Source organism: Schistocerca serialis, chromosome 6, assembly GCF_023864345.2.
Source record: "Schistocerca serialis cubense isolate TAMUIC-IGC-003099 chromosome 6, iqSchSeri2.2, whole genome shotgun sequence".
Classification (NCBI taxonomy): Eukaryota; Metazoa; Arthropoda; class Insecta; order Orthoptera; family Acrididae; genus Schistocerca; species Schistocerca serialis.
The window spans coordinates 634,287,645-634,308,056 of NC_064643.1; the positions used below are offsets into that span (position 1 = coordinate 634,287,645).

The 20,412-nt window shown below is 42.7% G+C and overlaps 1 protein-coding gene across 1 annotated transcript in view; it reads right to left on the minus strand.

The window, feature by feature from the left end:
• Nucleotides 1-20,412, minus strand: part of LOC126484521 (protein Wnt-5b-like) — a 606,999-nt gene that overhangs the window by 291,020 nt on the left and 295,567 nt on the right. The window lies entirely within an intron of this gene.

Consider the following 20,412-nt stretch of genomic DNA (forward strand, 5'->3'; position numbering starts at 1 on the left):
GTGCCTGGAAACCCAGATTCTGCGGGATCCAATACCGGTCGGACCACGGATTTTTCACGCTTCGTTTTAACCTAGCCTTCACCTCTCAACGATGTGACGAATCGCCACAAACAACACGTGGTTCGGATTCCACGTTGAACTCTGGGTCCCCTTGCCCGGGTTGGACAACTGGGGTATGTTGTTGTTGTTGTTGTTGTGGTCTTCAGTCCTGAGACTGCTTTGATGCAGCTCTCCATGCTACCCTATCCTGTGCAAGCTACTTCATCTCACAGTACTTACTGCAACCTACATCCTTCTGAATCTGCTTAGTGTATTCAGCTCTTGGTCTCCCTCTACGATTTTTGCCCTACACGCTGCCCTCCAATGCTAAATTTGTGATCCCTTGATGCCTCAGAACATGTCCTACCAACCGATCCCTTCTTCTAATCAAGTTGTGCCACAAACTCCTCTTCTCCCCAATTCTATTCAATACCTCCTCATTAGTTATGTGATCTACCCATCTTATCTTCAGCATTCTTCTGTAGCACCACGTTTCGAAAGCTTCTATTCTCTTCTTGTCCAAACTATTTATCGTCCATGTTTCACTTCCAAACATGGCTACACTCCATACAAATACTTTCAGAAACGGCTTCCTGACACTTAACTCTATACTCCATGTTAACAAATTTCTCTTCTTCAGAAAAGTTTTCCTTGCCATTGCCACTCTACATTTTATATCTTCTATACTTCGACCATCATCAGTTATTTTGCTCCCCAAATAGCACAACTCCTTTACTACTTTAAGTGTCTCATTTCTTAATCTAATTCCTTCAGCATCACCCGACTTAATTCGACTACATTCCATTATTCTCGTTTTGCTTTTCCTGATGTTCATCTTATATCCTCCTTTCAAGACACTGTACATTCCGTGCAACTGCTCTTCCAAGTCCTTTGCTGTCTCTCATAGAATTACAATGTCATCGGCGAACCTCAAAGTTTTTATTTCTTCTCCATGGATTTTAATACCTACTCCGAATTTTTCTTTTGTTTCCTTTACTGCTTGCTCAATACACAGATTGAATAACATCGGGGACAGGCTACAATCCTGTCTCACTCCCTTCCCAACAACTACTTCCCTTTCATGCCCCTCGACTCTTATAACTGCCATCTGGTTTCTGTACAAATTGTAAATAGCCTTTCGCTCCCCGTATTTTACCCCTGCCACCTTTAGAATTTGAAAGAGTATTCCAATCAACGTTGTCAAAAGCTTTCTCTAAGTCTACAACTGCTAGAAACGTAGGTTTGCCTTTCCTTAATCTTTCTTCTAAGATAAGTCGTAAGGTCAGTATTGCCTCACGTGTTCCAACATTTCTACGGAATCTAAACTGATCTTCCCCGAGGTCGGCTTCTACTAGTTTTTCCATTCGTCTGTAAAGAATTCGTCTTAGTATTTTGCAGCTGTGACTTATTAAACTGATAGTTCGGTAATTTTCACATCTGTCAACACCTGCTTTCTTTGGGATTGGAATCATTATATTCTTCTTGAAGTCCTCTGTCTCATACATCTTGCTCACCAGATGGTAGAGTTTTGTCAGGACTGGTTCTCCCAAGGCCGTCAGTAGTTCTAATGGAATGTTGTCTACTCCCAGGCCTTGTTTCGACGTAGGTCTTTCAGTGCTCTGTCAAACTCTTCACGCAGTATCGTATCTCCCATTTCATCTTCTTCTACATCCTCTTCCATTTCCATAATATTGTCCTCAAGTACATCGCCCTTGTATAGACCCTCTACATACTCCTTCCACCTTTCTGCTTTCCCTTCTTTGCTTAGAACTGGGTTCATTTACTGCATTTTTATATTTTCTCCTTTCATCAATTAAATTCAATATTTCTTCTGTTACCCAAGGTATTCGCTTCAGAACTGCTACAAATTCGTCGTGCAATAGACCGCGCCGCTCGAACTGTCAACACAACTGGCACTGCTAGGAGTATCCTATAACTTCCACATCTCTGGCAAGGGGTTATGCACAATGCTCGTGTCTACTTTGAAGGTCAGTAAAACTTGAAACAGTTATCTATTTTGTACGAGCTGTAAATAAATAGTTGCCACTATGAAAGTTCCAACCCTCATATTTTCATTTTAAATTAAGGAAGCATCTCAAAATTTATGCAAAAAGATCCCTAGCTCTTCCGTGACTTTTCTCACGTTACAACTTAAATAATTAGAAAGAGCGGAAGAATTCTTTCAGTGATGAATCACTTCGGAACTAAATTATGTGCAACTTATCAGAAAGTTATATTTTCCCCCCAAGTCACTTTCCAACACCTGTTTGTTAATCAGTTATTATACCGTTGCGCGACAGTAGGTTATTGTTTATTGGGCCGTGATTTAGTTCTTTCATCCTAATCACTAAAGCAACAGGCAAAGAAGCTGGCGTGAGGGAGGACAGCAAAATCAAAGAGAGGTTGTTAACAAGCAGTAAAATACTTCCACGTGGTGACATTCAGCCAAGATAATAAACAGAGAAGAAATAGGCAAATTTCAGATTCTTCTTGTCGCAACATGCCACCACCATCCACTTACAGCTAACATGACATTAGGACAGTTTCTGCACCACAGATGGCTCCTGCATCCAACACTTCCTCGAGACTGCCTACCAGTTGTTTATCCACTCTTTCCCCGAAGTCACTGCCAACATTCTAGAACCGTGACTCGTCAATCAACGTTGCAAAAGGTTCACGGCACGCATTCTCAGAGGTCTGATGTGGTGGATATGGGAGCAGCTGATCATTTCTTGAAAGATGGGGCCAAATTCCCTTCTACTAAAATACGATACCGTAACCATTTTGTCACGATCTTCGAAACCTTTAGGTCTGTTTTTTAGAGATAATAGGCAAAAGAAGGATTGGAACGCTGAACAAGGTGAAACACATGATACCGCGACACCAATTAATCTTCATGGCCGCCATAAAATCATTCAGGCCGAATGAAGTGCACCGTCACAAACCTTCTTCCCCGAGCCACAAGGCAGCTAATGTGCTGTTGATGATTGCGATTAACAAAACAGAGTTCCCTGGAAGTCCAAAATGATACAAAAGGTTAAATCCTTTAGATACCCTGAGTTGGTCTGTACAACAAGCGCGGCCGCGGTCGCATTCGCGGAAATGTTTTGGTAAAGTTCACAACTGGCGCGGAAGACTTCGCTAAATCGTCGTGGAAATACATCAAGTATCACCTTGCGGTGAATTAATATGCCAAACTGAAAATTAATTATGACATCTCTAAGATTATTACAGATTTCTGTCGCCGTCAGTCCGCCTTAAGATACGACTGTACTGTGAAAGAACTTTTCGTATCGGACCACCTGAAAAGGGCAATCCAGAAGGGGACTGGGAAAGCGAAACACTATAGTAAATTGAGAGTTCAGATAGGTACCGATTTATGCACTAAGAAACTGTGTGGTCAAATAGATAGCATCATAACAGGCATGAGAGCAAGGACACTTATATTCTGTAGCATTCTTTATTTCTGGTCTGTTTGAAATAAGTCTTTAGTTGTCTATCCTACAAAATTGGAGAAAACTGTATCTTGAGTAGTCAGACTTTGATCCCAATAAGATCTAAAACAAGAATACGTGTAGAACATAGATCATAAATCCGACGCTCTGTAATCACTAACAACTAAAACACTCCGAGTCGGAGTATGTGCCAGGCGGATCAGAGGTTGCGACTTCGGCATTCGGAGGGGGCGGAGTGCAACTCTCCATTCAGCCAAGAAGAGCTCAGTTCCTCTATGCCTTACCTAAATGGATAAGCGAATTTTCATGTCCTCTGACGGTTTTGTTGCGTTCGCTGCTCTAAGGACCTCGTGTTCATTAGAAAGTTAAAACTAAAATTCGTGCTTTCTTGTGGAACAGAAAAATGGACAAGATGAAAAGCTCTTTATTCACAGTGCGTATTAATGCATATATAACAGTCACAATGGCAAAAATAGTACCAAAATACAGTAACATGTACAGAGGATCGATACTTGGTGTGCGGATCGGCAGCTGACCACTCAACATACACAAATGTTACGTATAAATATGAAAAAATAGGTGCAGTGCTCCGTTGTCGTATGACTACATGTCTCCAAACAAATTCTGAAACAAGAGACATACAATAAATATCTAGTACTTCGTGTAAGGAGAGAGTTAAAGTGGAATGACCACATAAAACAAATCGCAGGAAAACTAGATGTCAGTATGAGATACATTGGAATAACCTTCAGGAAGTGTAATCCGCCCACGGAGGAGATAACTTACAAGGCCATCTTTCGACCGATACTGGAATACTGCTCGCCAATCTAGGACCAACTCCAGGTAGGATTGATAGAGGAAATAAAGAAGATACAAACAAGAATAGCATTTTCAGTGCAGGCCCGTTTAATAAGCGCGGAAGCGTGATGCCCCGTCCAACTAAAGTGGCAGACGTTATGTCGTGTGTCAAGACGTGGTTTACTGTTAAAACTGTGTGAGCTTACTTTTCGAAAAGACTTAGTCAATACACTGCCTCCTTCTGTGTGTATCTTCCAAAAGACCCCAAAAGTAAAAGTAGTATAGAAAGATTCGTAACAACAGTCACTCATTTCGCGCACCAGGTAAGGGGAGGGGGGGGGGGGGGACACAAATGACAGAGGTATGTAAAGTACCCTCTGCCACACACCACAAGATGGCTTGCGGAGTACAGATGTAAATGCAGCAGTAGAAGTAGATTTCTCCTGCTGCGCCATTCTCAGAATCATTTTGTTGCATTTCTCTTGCACAGGACTCGCAGTATCACTCCGTGACTCGTCTTGTAGTTAAGCCTCACACACCCGATTACTGTCAGTGTGCGAGAACTGCCCACGCGCCGCGCCTGTTTCTAGGAGTGGTGCCAACACAACTGCTCCGTGTTTACATTGCTCTCCACTGGCGCGCGTGAGCATTCTCCAGCCTGATAACGACCAAGCTGTGTAGCCTGCGAGATAACAGGATTCGTTCGGAGAAGTCGCGACTCTGTCTCGTCACGTTCTAACTTTGGCACATTTCCCTTTCTTTCATTTAAAAGGATTCATGCATACGGACGCAGAAAATCTATTAAATGTGCAATCGTGTCAGCGAAACAACGGACCTTTACCGTTGCCAGATCTGCGTCTTTGTCCAGTAAAAATATTCCCAGCCTCCGTCCGTGAATGAGTTATTCTTCTAGTTACTTTCACTCGCTTCACGATTTACGCTAATGGACGTGCCATCTCCATACCTACATGGCTTTTTCTTTTGTCTTTACCTTGGTTAGAAAAGTATTACTGCAGTCACTTACGGGAGTGCGTCATGGTCTAGCTTCCAGATCTTTCATGATTTTGACATTTTCAGTGGACTTACATCTATAATCTCATAGCCTAATGTTTCCCACTTCCACGATCAGTTACTTCCAGGACCTCTTTTTTCCCCTCGCAAATTTCCTACAGTTCACTCTAAGTCTTTTCCATATATAGTTGTAACACGAAATGAGGCAGCGACCACGGTGATATTGTAATGTAGTATTGTACTGAAGCTGAATAGGTCGCTATACAGCCTGTGAAAAATGGTTTTATTACTGAAATTGCTCATTTCACGCATTTCGGGTGTATTTCCATCATCAGGTAACAATGTGCAAAAAGGGTCACAGGATACGAGCGTTCTAGCTGTAGTTTACGTTACACATACATCTGGTCACGCTCGTCTGCTGACCCTTTGTGCACTTCGTTACCAGATGATGGAAATAGATCCGGAACGCCTCAAGTGAACAATATGAGTGACAAAGACATTTTATATTGGCTGTATGCTTCTTTGAAGCGAGCTATTCACTTACAATACAGTACTGCATTACAGCCTTTTTCATATGTTGCGTATGGATCCAGTTTCACATTAGTCAAAACGGTGTTAATGACACTGAATGACATACCTTACATTTATATCTTCGAGCGACTGAAACGTCATCGGAATTTTCTTAGAAGACATCAAATAGTCAGTCCAGTCGCATTGGTCATTCCATTCTTTTGCACAATGCTTTTATCGGTGAGAGGTGGTACGAAATCAGGCCAGGTCAGGTCAGAGGAAGTCATGCGAGTATTCAGTGTTCTCGCTATATGGGTCTCAGCCGGACAGTGGGTTGATCTTGTAACCACCCGGCGCGCAAGAGAAGGAGGAAGCAATACTAGGAAGAAACAAACCCAATTACTGAATAAAAACAATTTTATTTCCCTGGTTGGTTTATAAACTGATATTCAGATAAAGCACCCATACGTCGCACACAATGTGATCCATTGAATCCGGTTTCGGGCATCAGCCAAGAGCATCATCAGATGAGGTTAATCACTAACAGTCAACTTACAACATGGTAACTTTGATTCTTCGCCCTTGTGCCTATACATTAGCGTGTTAAAACGACCGATCGGTACCGCGTGCACTGAAAAGTGAACATACATATCTGACTTCGATACCGAACGGTACTTTTAACCTGCTAATGTGTTGTCACCAGAGCAATGATTGTAAGCTACTGTGTTGTAAGCCGAGTGTTAGTGATTAACTGTATCTGATGTCGTTGTTAAATACCGAAACTTCCACAACGAGTGAGGCGGAGCAGTGGTTAGCATACTGGACTAGCATTCCGAAGGACGACGGTTCAGATCCACATCTGATGGTGTTCGCGTCTGACGAGCGAAACTGCTACTAGTGAATTATGCGCTGCCTGTGGCTGTTTTACCTGAATACTAATTACAAGGGTGTGTCCCCAATAGGCGATGTCAGGCTCTACTACGTTTTACAACTGAGCCATTTAAGCCTTCCTAGCCAACCATGTATTCAGCAGAAGATTTAGAGAATGATTTTCCTTCTAGTAGCATACAGAAGACTGGAGAAACGACAACGCCAGTACAAGATATGATTTTGAAAACAAAACAGCTGTGAAATAAATTGAAACAAGGACCTTGAAAATGTACTTGATACTGCAGGAAGCAAGCACGAAGCTCTTTCTTCAGTTATCACTAAGGTAACGGTATTTACTGATAAGCTGCTGTGGAAGTTTACCATGGGGTTAGGGGTTATTGGTGGCAACGTTTGTATGGAGTGCTGTAAATGCTCAGCAGCTCAAGAGCGAAAATAATAGACTTTCTTTTATGTATTCTCAGTGCAAAATTTCACATGGATGTCGGATAATCAGGCAGCAAAAGCCCATAGTCTAATAATTATTTGCTACGCTATGTGTCGTGAGAAGTGTGGTTGTTAAACTCGATGAAACTATTACGACCCAAGAGTTTCATTTATTCATTACCCAGCTCGACAGTGTTATGCTGTCATCCTGTGGTGGAGGAATCTTTTACACCATCGCAAGGAGGAAACACGCAACCAGCCACTATTTATTTACACTTTTAGGTTACATTTGTTATAATCTTGAACAGTCGACTGAAGATGAACGTGTCGGCTCGAAACTGATAACGCCGCTATCTGTGTAAATAAATAGTATTATTAACAGTGGCTGGTTGCTGTTTTCCTCTTTGAGAATCAAGTTGTATTTTGTGCACAACCACGGTCTCAAAATATCAGCTTTCGACGTAATACCTTTTTACACCATTGTTGCTAGTTTTAGGCTTTGACAATTCCCTGCAGTAGCATGTGAGGTGGCGAGGATATTATGTTGCATCTAGCATGTGTGAGAAGCACAGAGTATGTTCCGCATTCTGATACGGAAAGTAGCGTACAGTTTTCATTGTTCATGAACGTTACGGCATGGACTTTGTTGTAACGCAACGGCATGATTTTATCAGTTTAGTGACAGCGGAAAACGTAAGCGATTTGCTGTATCAGAATGCAGAGAATTTCCTGTAGCCCTTACACATGCTACACGCAACATAAGCTTCTAGCCACTTCGAGTGGTGCCTGCTAGCACAGCGTGTCTGGTTAGAGGGCGCGCTGCCCCACTTTAAAAAAAAAAAAAAAAAAAAAAAAAAAAAAAAAAAAAAAAAAAAAAAAAAAAAAACGGAGAACTGACTAAAGTCTAAAGTATTCACAGATGATCTTGGAGGAGTGTCATGTGACGTCCACGCAGACCAAATGAAAAGAGAACATTGACGAACAACACTAAGGAAAAAAAAAGAAAGTGGTTAGCGTCGCTGCCTGTAGAGCGCGGGTCTCGGTTCGATTCTCGGCCGGATTAGAAATTTCCTTCGCTCGCATACTGGGAGCAAGTGTTGCACTGATCATTCAGCTCATATTCATCGCAAAGACTCGCAAGTTATCGAATTGTTGAGGAATATAAAGACTTCCACCAGGCGGCCGAACAACTCCAGAGACGGGGTTTTCCAATCATTTGACTTTATAACTAACAAAAATTTTGTGAAAGCATGAGCATGATGGAGTAACCATCAAAACGTGTTGTGCATAATCAAAAATGTTACGACTTACGCAGGAATTGTAACAGTTTTTATTAACCTTATGTTATTTCACTTTCCCAACGTTTGAAATAGTTATTGGGCCAAAATCGTTATCTCCCTTAGCGGAGGGAAAACACACAAAATATTTTAACACATGAAGTGCAAAAGAATGAAATAACTACAATAATCAACAATAAATAATGTAAAATAGTTCAGTTATGAGCGAAAGGCTCAAGATACGATTTCCGGTACTCCACTAGCTAAATTCAAACATATTTTTATGTTTCAGTCCGACAAACAGATTGAATCTATTATGACCAACTTACAACACCGTATACTCGGCCTATTAGACAACCCAACTGAGAAATCCTGAAAGTATCAGGCTTGAAAGTGCGGTTGGTTAGACCTCATCGTCAATATCACAAAAAATAAACAAGTTCAGAGCTCTGTGTATACCATACTACCGCTGTAACTTCAACATTAAATCTTACTATGAAATTTATGTTAGAAATATTGAAAAATATGATTTTATAATTAGGCGACCAAACAGAGATCCCACTCTTCGTGAATTAACATATATCTGTTTCTAACTCCTGAACTGTTCGTACAAGAAATTCCCATGTATGAGGAAATCTTCGTATAGTGTCGAGGCTCCAACACGAAAGACATTAATGTAAACAAATAAGAGACTGTTTTCCCAAGTGCCAGAACATAACGGAAAAACCATTCTTTTTTCATATTTAATGTATCTTTGCCATTTACGAAAACCTCGCAAAAGATTAGCGCCGCCACTGCAGAAGCAATATTGGAGACTTCAATGCTGCCATAGAACAGCAACCCAAGTTTGCGAATTGTCACAAGCTGCGAACGTATTCCAATGTTTAAAATGCAGCTATCCTTCGTAAATTCAGAGCCTAGCCAGAAATATAGCGAGCAGAAAGTTGGGTAAGGAACCAAAATTTCCAAAGCAATTTACAACAGCGAAATGACTAAAGCTACACATTTCCTAACATGTAGAATATCCATTAGTCATATGTTCTCTTCTCGAATCACAAATTTTCATAATAGTTAGACTGTGACAAGAAATGTTCCGGTTCCCAATTCTTCCTTCCCATATTCCTCCCTTTTTCGGCACACACTTCATGGGTAATGCTGATGATCTGTGTCGAGGCAGCCATGCACATGTTCGTGCCATCTTCTGTTTTCAGTTAACTAGGAATTGGACGCCGTGAAAATTATTTTGGACACGTTTTTCTCTTCCTATCTAACATAACATACTCGTGGGTGGCTCTTCAAAATTTCGTTCCAGTCACTTAAATTCGAGTCTTGTTTGTATTCGTTTCTACACTACTTTTAATTTCGGACATAAGAAATGGAATAACGACAGTCAACGAAATATTTTAGTCATCTTTCTTTTTCTCTTTTATTATTACGATTTCCGTGAATACTTTTGCATTCACAGGACGTTTCGCTTGCGACGAAAGGGCTCCGTGTGGCGTTTCAATATGTTTTTGATAATAGCAATTATCAAGAACACATCGCCGGCTGTGCGCTCTGACAATACTGATGAGCAACGGCATCTGAACGGGTCAGCTAATGCACTGCCGTTACTTCATCAAGCTTCAGATTGAGTTTGTGCGCAGGTCGGTGAGCAGATGCCGTTACCACAGCAACCTGAAGTGTTATATGGCAGAATTATTATGTTGAACTTCCTTCTAAGGCAGCTGTTCGCTCATCTAGTTCGACGAAATCCGTTACACCACTTGCCACAATCCAAGCACCGGCCGCAGATGCTACTGACGCAACATCTGAAGTGCTAAACGGCGCAACAATTTTCTCGGATTTCTTTCCAAGGCTGCTGTTAACTCGTCTAGTTCGACTAGAGCCATTACGTCAACTGTCACAGATAGAAGAACAGCCGCAGCATATGCGCCTATCAGTTCCTGCCCTTTCCAGTATTGGCTATGCAGTGCTGAACACAACACTTGCGTCAAACGCGAAACACTAAAATTGTTCATCTTTTCATCGTAGTCTATGCCTTTCACGCGTGAAACACACGCCATAACAAAAGGATACCAACAAATTTTGAGGGGTTGCTGTGGGTTCATTGATATGCTATTTATGGGTAGGAACTTTTCTCAGAAACTTCATCCACCGACACCACAGAGAAACGAAATGTTAGGGGCCCAAGCCCACCCATTACTCCACCCCTTCAACATGTAACATGCATCTGAAGACGGGACACAAACATGATCCTTCGCAGTAGCATCAAAGATGCTGTTAGTTACACGCTCTACAGACAACCTGAACAAATTTTTTTATCGAAATGTTGTGAAACGAGTCAGTTTACAGGAGAGTGTTAATATTAATGAACGTATTTTTTATTACTACTGACTCACTCATGCAACTACACTTAATAAGAACTTTTTCCATGCTGCCCATTTCCAAACAATATTCCTCCATGTAACGCAGGCAGTTGTATATGAGAAATGTTTTTAGGTTAGATTTAAAATCTGCTTTGCTACTTGTAATACATTTTATGTCATTGAGCAAATGATCAAAAATTTTTGTTGTTAACTCCTTTCTGAGCGACTGACAACTTTAATAACTGGTAATAAAGGTCTTTTTTCCTCTGGTGCTGTAAGTACGAAAATATTATTTGTGACGAATTTCTTTAACGAATATATGTACTGAGACGGTGCAGTTAAAATGCCAAATCCCTTGAAGAGGTACCTACATAATGACCATTGATGTACATCACATATTATTCTAACTGTTCGCTTTTATGCAATCAACATTTCCTTTCCAAGTGACGAGTTACTGCAGAAGATTATTCTATAAGACGTTGTTGAGTGGAAATATGCAGAGTAAGTCAAGAGGTTGATTAGTTTGTTTCTAAGACTATCTATTATGCGAAGAGCAAAAGTATCTAAACTTAATTATTTGAACAGCTCAGTAAAATGTTTCTTCCACTTCAAGTTGTCATCGGCATGTACACCCAAAAATTTGAAGCATTCTACCCCGTTTACTGACTCCTCTTCGTGTGCTACTGTATTTCTTGTGCAGAAAAGAATATAGAGTGATCTTTTCAAAATACAGGGAGAATCCGTTTTCAGAAAACCACTTAATAATTCATCATTGACAATCTCTTCTGTGGTACTTTTTATAATGGTATTTATTACAACACTAGTGTCATCTGCAAAAATACCTGTTCTTCTTGATGAATGGTTGGTGGGAAGTCATTCACACATATAAGAAATAGTTGTGGACCCTAAATTGTAGACCCAATATTGCACCTCCTTCCCTGTCACTAAAATCTTCTCTTCCTACAATACTGTTTGAATTATTCAGCACAGGTGTTTTGCTTTCTGTTTGTTAAGTATGATTGAAACCGTTATAAGAAGTTTCTCTAAGAGAGCAACTTGGTCTATACACTCAAACTCCTTGGAAAGATCACAGATAATATCAGCTGGTGATATATTTTTTGAGGCTTTTAATGTGTGTTGAGTGAATGTATCAATAGTATTCCCAGTCGTGCAGTCATTCAAGAAATCAAGCTGTGAATTGCTAAGTAAATTGTTTCTTCTTAAACGTGAAACTACTCATGCTTGTATTACTTTTTTGAATATTTTGGGAAAAAACTGGTAGTAAGCAATTTGGTCGATAATTATTTAAGTCTTTCTAGTCACTTTTCTTGCAGACAGATTTAACGATAGCATATTTTCCAAAATTCTGTTCGAAATTCCATCAACGCCACACGAGTTTTTGTTTTTCCAATTTTATAACTGTGTTCAGTTCAGTGAAAGATATCGCTGCTACTTCTAGTTGCTTACAGTTGTGTGTTATGATATCTTAAATATATTCTCTTTCTACTTAAACTGAACTATTTAATCCTATTTTTGCTGCTACACTTAGAAAATGATTGTTAATAGTACTTGCAACTTGTGGGCTATAGGCCACAACACTGTCATTTAGTTTAATTGTTGTGGTTTCTCGTACAATGTCTGGTTCTCCTGTCTCCCGTATCACAATGGCCTGTATAGTTTTAATCTTATTATCTGCATTAATTTCTATCAGAATTTGCTTATTTCTAGACATTTTAAAGATTTTCTATAAAAATTACTTTTGTTTTTGTACAATTCAAGTAATCTTGAATCTTGACTTATATTGACCTTTAAAGTAGGTTTCCTTTTCATCTTACATGAGATTTGAATCTATGTAGTTATCCATGGCATACTATTTTTCATATAGACTTTCTGGATTGTTTTTCGGGAATGCTACTTTCAAAATTGACACAACTTTGCTATGGAATATATTGAATACCGCATTTAAGTTTTTGCTTACACGGGGTTTCGGTTGTGCAGTGTTGGATTGTGCCCTTGAAGGAGCATAAATTAATTACATGGCTAGCTTAAAGAATAGTCAAATAGTCAGTGCATGACGCACGCACGCACACACACACACACACACACACACACACACACACACACACACACACACGGAATGACATCTCTGGATATTCATGAGCGTAATCACAGGATTAAAGTTCACTATCATTTTAATGATATTAAGCGCAAGATATTTTCAATGGCGCCTTCACAAAGGTTATATTATACACAGAGAAAGAAATGAAATATGAAATAACTGACCTAGTAGAGCAAGTAGAGCATTCGCAGGCAATAACTGAGGTAAGTCACAGGCAATGTGCAGTTCTCCAAAATAAACTGAATAAATTCCTACTATTCGAGAAATTCATCCAAGTCTACATCCAGCAAACAATTCACCACAGCTAAGTCCAGGTACTCACTTTTCACATATCCTTTACGTAAATCGCAAACAGTTATACAACAAAATGACAATGTCTCGAATTGGTGCACATCGAAATATTCCTAACAGTGAAGGCGCCTGAACACATCCGGCTCTCTGGCTACTCAAGTTTATCAAGAACTTTACCCAGCTATTTAGGAACATCAAAAGACTCCGAAACATGCTCTCCTTGACTCTTTATCACACGTGATTGACTATTGCAATCCAGTGACTATCTGGAAGCTCGACCACCTTTCCATTGGACAAAAGATTTTAGAGTTTCAAATATTTCAGTCATACCTAGTATACATGTTTAAACTATTTTCGGATAGATATCACTTAGTTATATGTTAAACGTTGAAGTAGAATCGACTTCAAGTTATATTTTACGTTTCGCACAAAACTAAATGGAAAGTTCAAATCAAATGTACTACTTTATTCAGCTCCCCACTTCCTCTCTACACTACTCAGACTGCTGTCTCATGAACACTGTCTTGCAAATTTTCATATTAAACAAACATAAGGAAATTGAAACTGTAGGAGAAATCTTTCATGCTGAAGTTAACCGTTCGTATACCTGTGGAGGATCTCTAGTTTTGGGTTGGGTTGGGTTGTTTGGGGAAGGAAACCAGACAGCGAGGTCATCGGTCTCATCGTATAAGGGAAGGATGGGGAAGGAAGTCGGCCGTCCCCTTTCAAAGGAACCATTCCGGCATTTGCCTGGAGCGATTTATGGAAATCACGGAAAACCTAAATCAGGATGGCCGGACGCGGGATTGAACCGTCATCCTCTCTAGTTTTACCACTTCGTTGTTATTTACTAAATAATTTATTTACAACATGTAGCCCGTATGTTCTGCACTACAATAAATACACCAATTTAGTAGCTGACTTCAAGGCCTATTACATGGTGTGTTGTACGCATATGTAGCGTGTCTGTAGCTTTTGTTACTGAAGTTATAAACAATTTTGTACATAAATGTTAATAAGTCTCGTACTGTTTCTTGTTCAAATATAGAAGGAATTTTTTTGAAATCGTCTCTTTCCTGCGATTTCAAAGTTGTCTTCACATTTTCTATAGCTTGTCTGTAAGTGAATTTAGTGTTCGTGATGAATATTTGAAGCTTTAATTTTAAGACAGTCCTACTGCTTAGCGTTCATAGCTATCTGCTGACACAGTTCATGCAGGCGGCCTCTGCATAGCGGTCCATTCCCCTTCACGTCACCCCTTCTCCTGCTTTCTGCACCGATTCGGCGCTCAAACAGCACTTTCGTACCTACCTGATCTAGCCACCTCGTGGCGGCCTCTCTTCTGTACAGCACTCAAGTAAACCTCCAGACTTTTGATTAATATATCTATGTTGCAGAAAGACTGCTCAAGATTATAATGCAAAATGCAAACAACAATTAACTCAGGGCGTTGGATGGTAGGTAGGTTGTAAGTATTACTCTGAGTTGGAAAGATTGGCACAGGAAATACCGGCCGCATAAAATCAATCAGAAGATTGATGACTAAAAAAAAAAAAAAAAAAAAGGTTGAAATCTCCACATACTGCTGTGTCTTGTTTTCTGACAGGCAGCTCAATAATACATCCAGATTTCTCGTAAATAAATAGCTGAAAGTTTACTACAGGAGATTCGAAGGCTGTTAGAGTTACAGGACAAGTATTCTACACCAACACACAACAGCTCACAAGCATATGCTCCCACATTCTGATTTGCACTGGAAATAACAGCAATAAAAAACCGAAAATCGGTTATTTCAGAAACCGGTTAGTTTGAGCGGTTTTAAAAGTCAGGTTAAAGTGGAGAGAGATAAAAACAGTAAAACCGAAAACTGTTAGTTTCAGCGACACCCGCCGTCCCTAGGCTCGGCGCCTGCCCGCAGCAGCAGCGCTTTCGTATGCCGGTCGGCGTCGCCGGAGCAGCGCCGGACCCGGACAACTGGCGCGTCTCCAGACGGGGCCGTAAAGCGCCGAGTGACGCGCGCCGGCGACACCCGCGCTCTCTTTGTTCCTTTTCCATTCGGGGCACGTCGGAAGTCCGACATTAACGGCGGCTGCCGTGGGAAGCGGCCGGCCGCGCTCGTTTACGATAGCCGTCGCGCCGAGTGAGAATCCTTATCTGGGCAGTCAGTCCCTCGGATCGGTTTGTCCACCGGCGCGGTAATCGAAATGTAAATCTAATGTAAATGGGGCGGCTGCTGTCGAGGGGGAGTCGTGGGTGGCTGGAGGGGGAGGGGTGGGAGGTGAGGAGTCAGCGAGGGCGGCCAGGCCGGCAGACGGCTCCATTACGCGCGCAGGTCGGCAGCGGCTTCTGGTGTTGAGCCGTCGCCAGCTACCGGTGGGCCCAGGGCTGCCCGGCAGCGTGGGATGGCTTAAGCCGTCGGCACACGGACCGTGCATCCGAGCGTTGACCGCTGAGTGTGCCGAGTTTCTGACGTCATAGCGTGGAATAGCACGTTCGGGAGTCTTTCCGAACGTGCAGAGCAGATATTCTGAGCGTGCGTCTGAGCGTTGACCAATCAGGTGGCACATCGCCACCTACGTCACACGCATGCCTACTCCCTTCAGCATGGAGATGTGAGTCGCCATATTGGCACTCATTTCAAGCCTATACGTGTATATGCCGTTTCTGAGCACCAGAAAATTGAGAATCACTCGAAAACACGTCGTTAACTGTGTGATTCGTTGCAGTAAAATAATGAGAAACATCATATTCGTGGCAAAAGAATTATTGTAACTTGCGTATTATAAGACTATGTCATTGGAAGGCAACGACTCACTGAGGATCCACCAAATACGCATTCTTCTTGGTACAAATTGTTATAATTATATTTCAATTAGTAACTCAGCTACGATTAAATCTCTTAACAAGTCGTAAGAGGCTAATATGGGCTGCAGTTTGTGTGTCGTCGGATCTCGTTCTCTCGCGGCAACGGCGAGTGACGCGGAGGTGTGGCCAGTAGCCTTTTCTGATCACGAGGCCTATATATGTGCCGTCACCCTTCGTCGCCAACGGGTGTGGCGCAGCTGACATCCCTGGAAATTAAACCTTGCTCATCTCGCTTCTCCGGATTGTCGACGCGCCATCGAAGACACGTGGAGTTTGTGCGTCCGCCGCCTCCCAACGTATCCTACGTCGATTAGTTGGTGGTTAACCTGCGCCAAGCCGGCCCTACGGCGAACCTTTATTACGTATGGTCGTGAGACTGCTGCTTGGAGGCGGCAGACCCTTGATTTTTATTTCACCGTCCTTCGCGAATGCGCCTCCTTGCCACCCACACCGGAACCACAGCTGACAGTTCAGCGTGCGAAAGCACAGATCGTAGCCCATATGCGCCGACACCTCGAAGGGACGATCGTCCGAGCGCGGACACAAGACAGACTCGCAACGGAACGACCCACCATGTACCACGTCATCCGAGAACGTACACTGCGAAGACGGGCGCTGATACATGCCATCACCACTGAGGACGGCCTTCATCACACCACACAACGCGATATTGCTGCAGCCTTCTTCGACCATTACGCACGACTTTATTCTGCTCAACGATCCGACCCGATGACGGTGACAGCAGTCTCACAACTGGTTTACGGCATTGTCCCACAGGATTTACAAACTGAATTATTGAACGACATTACGGAAGACGAAGTTATCGACGCCATCGGTAAAGGAGCGGCGAATAAGTCTCCTGGCCCCGACGGGCTCCCTGTGGAGTTTTATAGAACTTTCCAGTATTTACTGGCTCCCAAGTTAACAGACATCTGTCGGGAGCTTATGTCCCCCGCGGTGCCGCTCCCTGCGACCTTCGTAGAAGGAATAATTATACCGGTTCACAAGCCTAAAGGTGGGGCTCGAATACAAGATTACCGCCCGCTAACACTCGTCAACTGCGACATGAAGGTATTCACCAGACTATTAGCAAACCGTCTACGACCGACCTTACCTTACGTCATCTCGCCAGATCAGACTTCCCTAGGGGGTATCAACAACATCCACACAGCACTGTGTCGATACCGTGACTTAATAGCCCTAGCCAGGGCACGCCGCGTCCCGGGAGCGCTGACATCACTAGATTTTAGCCAAGCGTTTGATCGAGTGGATCACGCGTACCTAACGTCCGTTCTCCAGCACATGCAGTACCCACAGCAATTCACAGCCGTCGTGATGCGCCTACTCCGAGGAGCGACTTCCAAAGTGCTCGTTAACGGGCGTCTCTCGCAGTCCCTCCCGATTTTCCGCTCCGTCCGTCAAGGCTGCCCCTTGTCGACGTTACTATATGCTCTGGCACTGGAACCGCTCCTCTGTGGTCTCCGTCAACGCCTCACCGGTCTTACCCTACGTGACGTCACATTTCGCTGTACAGCATATGCAGACGACCTGGTTCTCGTGTTCCGCAATCGCGATGATGTCAACAGAGCACTAGAATGGATTACCACGTACGGTGTGGCTTCCGGCTGCTGTCTCAACGTCGCCAAATCGGTCGCCATGGCCATAGGAGACGGGTTGACCCCAGCGTGTGTCGCACCCCTACAGCTTCGTGGCACTATCAAATGTCTCGGAATAGAGTTTCACGACGACATACGGCGCACCGCGGCTCTTAACTACCGCCGCTTATTACAACAAATTCGGGTCCAGATCTTCAACCTTCGTCTGCGGACCCTCGACATTCTACAATGTTAATGTTTACCTCGCATCGCGCCCTCCACACATAGCGGGTGTTCTCCCAATACCGTTACTGATGGCTCGACGTCTATTAGCGGCATTCGGAGCCTACGTCAGTACAGGCATGCTCTTCAAAGTCAGTTATGAGTCACTGACCCTTCCCCCAGAAAGGGGAGGTCTTGGCCTAGTCCATGTCCACGACAGAGCTGTGTCCCTGTATGTCAGCTCACACATCAAGCTGTGGCGCCACCACCCGGAAAGTTTGACAGGTTTGCTGTTGGAGTCCTTAGCTCCGCCGTCCATTATGCCCCCACTGACGACGCAAGACATACCCCCACCCTTCTACTAATTCGGGAACTTTTACATTGAACACAGCTATTTCCGTATCGCAGTACCACCGACGAAACAGGCGTCGGCGCGGGATATATATCATGTCCTACAGCAGAGGCGCCCACCAAACATCGTGGAGACGAAAAGCCCTCAGGTTAATTGGAAGGTGGTGTGGAAGACGATTCACGCGATTCCACTGGACACAGCCGTCCGATCCACATGGTACATCACAGTCAATGGTAAACAGATCACCCGATCACGCCTCCACAAGATAAACATGGCGGAATCGCCTCTCTGCGTAGACTGCGGGATACCAGACACGGACGAACACCGTCTCACATGTGGCGCGGCAGAAGACGTATGGCGCTTGGTGCGACAAATTTTGTCGTATTTTCTACGAGTGACTCCGGAACACATTACACCTCGGTTTCTACTATTTCCGGATCAACAGTATTTCCCGCGCGCCAAGACCAACGCTGTCACGTGGATCCGTGCGCATGCGGTACACTACTTATTTCACGATGGACCTAAAGATGTATTAGACTTTTGGAACTACCTACAAGAACGTCTTTGCAAGATCGTACGGAACCCAAAATACAGACAGTATTTTTCTAATTACTTAGGGAGTGCCCTACGCGATCCTCCGCGCAGCTGGATCATCAACAGGTAGGAGACGATACCCATTGAGTGAGCTGACATGACTACGTTCGATTCTCGGTGGAACAACATGATATACGTGAAGACGTACCTGGATGATGAAGCGTAAGGAGAGTAGCGACACACCCTTCTACATCCTGTATGAAGCACTTTTTTTTCGTTTTCCCCATATACATTACCTCGGTGTAGGAACGTGCCGAGATATTGTTTTCTTTTTCTCAGAGCACGATGCGGTGCTAGATACATTTATTTTTGTTGTGGTATAAAGTAAAACCACATTAAGAATGTATTAAAACATTAATAAAAATAAATAAATAAATAATAATTCGCACAAAAGATTTCCCCTTCCCATCCCTGATTCCTTGACGCACGAGGGGGACACTGCAACCAGGCCTCGGGTTACGACCCCTGATCGTTCTGCCTTCCGCGCCCTCCCCCACCTTCTTTAAAAAAAAAGACAAAAATAAAATAAAATAAAAAAAGGCAAAAAAACCAAATGATAAAAAAAACAATATCGAAGTGCCTTACTTCACAAAAAAAAAGAAAAAAAAGAAGGTCGCCGGATCGAATCCCGCGCCATGCAACTTTTTTTATTATTTGTTTTTTTGTAATCCAAATGTATACACACACACACACACACACACACACACACACACACACACACATTATATATTAAAAAAAAAAAAGTGGCAAGCGTCGTGAGTTCTGAGCTTATAGTCGCCTGTTCGCGTCCAACTGTAATTTTTTTTTTTTTTTTTTTTTTTTTGCCACAGTCGGTCTAAAGTTATGAGTCTGAGTAAAAATAAGTTCACCTTTTTTTTTGAGGAGTGAGTTTGTTCGCTTGGCTTAATCTACAGAACATCTTGCGCTACTTGTATAAAGATATTTTGCTCCTTTTTCTTTTACGTTTCGTAATTCACATGTTACAAAGATTTTGCTAATAGGTAGGAACAGTGATCAAGCAAGGATGACCTTGGGGTTTTACTATAATGTGGGAATGATGAAATAATGTTTATATTATGTGGAGAACTATTGCAAATTTGTTTCACACTGTTTGTAATGGAATGGCAGGTGCGGCAGTGCGACGCGCCGGAACAGACGCCAGAGGAATTCTTCCAGTCTGCGGTCGGTAGTGGAGTAAGTAGCTTTGTGCGCAAGTTCGAAGCAATAAAAGAATGCAGAAACAGACATCTCAGTACATCCCTTCATCGCTGGTCGCGACGTAAACGGGTTATTTCATACGCTGTATAATGATTTAAGAAATTACAGTAGGTTCCTTTGACGAGTTAATGGAGATTTCCCGAAATTATCTGTCGAAAAATGACAATGTTTTAAGGAAAGTAATCTCACTAGAACAAAAGATTTTCGTGACCTGTCTAATCGGTAGCTAGTTATTTGTTGTCTGCAGTGATATTTACCGTTTTAACTGTAACCGTAGCCGGCCGCGGTGGTCTAGCGGTTCTAGGCGCGCAGTCCGGAACCGCGCGACTGCTACGGTCGCAGGTTCGAATCCTGCCTCGGGCATGGATGTGTGTGATGTCCTT